The sequence below is a fragment of the Mandrillus leucophaeus genome, unplaced genomic scaffold, assembly GCF_000951045.1.
Source record: "Mandrillus leucophaeus isolate KB7577 unplaced genomic scaffold, Mleu.le_1.0 Scaffold1362, whole genome shotgun sequence".
In the NCBI taxonomy this organism is placed as follows: Eukaryota; Metazoa; Chordata; class Mammalia; order Primates; family Cercopithecidae; genus Mandrillus; species Mandrillus leucophaeus.
Window position 1 is genome coordinate 415,935 of NW_012101324.1, and position 2,232 is coordinate 418,166.

Genomic DNA, 2,232 nt, shown 5'->3' on the forward strand with positions numbered 1-2,232 from the left:
AGTGATTCTCCTGCCTCAGCCTCCCAAGTAGCTGGGATTACAGGTAGGCACCACCACGACCTGCTAATACTGTATTTTTAGTAGAGACGGGGTTTCTCCATGTTGGTCAGGCTGGTCGTGAACTCCCAACCTCAGGTGATCCATCCACCTCGGCCTCCCAAAGTACTGGGATTACAGGCGTGAGCCACGGCGCCTGGTCAAATACCTTATTTCTTACTTCTTTCTTTATTGCCATGCCAGGATCACCAATACTATATTGCGCAGTAGCAGCATAAAAACTAGTATTTATTGTCTTACTCTCCATCTTTAAAAAGATGCTTCTCAATTTTCTCAAATTTGACATTGACGTTCAACTCGATGACACAATCTAAAGCCACTAATGTACAGTATATTACACTCTGTCACCCAGGCTGGAGTGCAGTGGCGTGATCTTGGCTCACTGCAGCCTCTACCTCTCCAGCTCAATCAACCTTCACACCTCAGCCTTCCGAGTAGCTGGGACCACAGGTGCGCACCATCATGCCTGGCTAATGTCATTTATTTTTTGTAAAGACAAAGTCACACTTTGTTGCCCAGGCTGGTCTTGAACTCCTGTCTCAGCCTCCCAAAGTGCTGGAATTACAGGCATGAGCCACCGCACCCAGCCCAACACGTTACCTTTGCTAATCTTGTGACCATTCTCAACACTCAACTCCACTTATAACTATCATTTATAACCACTGATTATACCACAAGATCACAAGATACCTCCGGTTTTTTTGTTTGTTTGTTTGTTTGTTTGTTTTTTTGAGACAAGAGTCTTGCTCTGTGGCCCAGGCTGGAGTGCAGTGGCACAATCTGAGCTCACTGCAACCTCTGCCTACTGGGCTTAAGTGATTCTTCTGCCTCAGCCTCCCAAGTAGCTGGGACTACAGGTAGGCACCACCATGCCCAGCTAATTATTATTATTTGTTTGTTTGTTTTGTTTTTTTGTTTTTTTAGACGAAGTCTCATTCTTGTCACCCAGGCTGGAGTGCAATGGCACGATCTCGGCTTACTGCAACCTCCGCCTCCCAGGTTTCAAGCAATTCTCCTGCCTCAGCCTCCTGAGTAGCTGGGATTACAGGTATGTGCTACCATGCTTGGCTAATTTTTGTATTTTTAGTAGAGACAGGGTTTCACCATGTTGGCCAGGCTGGTCATGAACTCCTGACCTCAGGCGATCTGCCAGCCTCAGCCTCCCAAAGTGCTGGTTTACAGGCATGAGCCACTGCACCCAACCAAGATACGTCCTTTCTATTGCTAGTTTTCAATGATTTTCATCATGATTAGATACCGAAATGTGTCTGTGTATTAAGAAAAGCATACAGGCCAGACATGGTGGCTCACGCCTGTAATATCAGCACTTTGGATGAAGGGAGGCAGGGAGGGAGGGAGGAAGGGAAAGAAAGAAAGAGAAAGAAAAGAAAACAGGGATTCAATTGGATATTTGTACACAATCCAAAAGCAGTATTTTTCATAATCATATTTTCACAATGGCCAAAAATGTTGATGGATGACTGAACTAACTGTTGATGGATGAGTGATTTTTCCAAATGTGGTCTATACATACAATAAACTGATTCAGCCTTATAAAGAAAGGAAATCCTGACCCCTGCTACAGCATGGGTGAACCTTGAGGACATTATGCTGGGTGAAATTAGACAGCCACAGGAGGACCAACACTGTATGATGTCACTTATACAGGATACTAGAGTGGTCAAATTCATAGAGACACAAAGTAGATTGGGGCTGTCAGGGGCTAGGGCAGGGGGATGGAAAATTCTCACCCATGTTGGAGTACAGTGGGACCATCTCAGCTCACTGCAACCCCTACCTCCCAGGCTCAAGCGATCCTCCCACATCAGCCTCCCAAGTAGCTGGAACCACAGGCACAAACCACCACGTCCAGCTAATTTTTTTTTGGTAGAGATAGGATTTTGCTATGTTGCTCAGGCTGGTCTCAAACTTCTGAGCTAGGCGATCCACCTGCCTTCAAAAGTGTCATCAAGGTTATGAAAATCAGACAGACCAAAAAACTATTGCATATTAAAGGTGACTACATTGACAAGTAAATGCAATGTGTGATGCTGAATTAGATCTTGAGACAGATATTTTAAAAATTTTTTCTTCGGCTGCGCGCGGTGGCTCAAGCCTGTAATCCCTGCACTTTGGGAGGCCGAGACGGGCGGATCACGAGGTCAGGAGATCAAG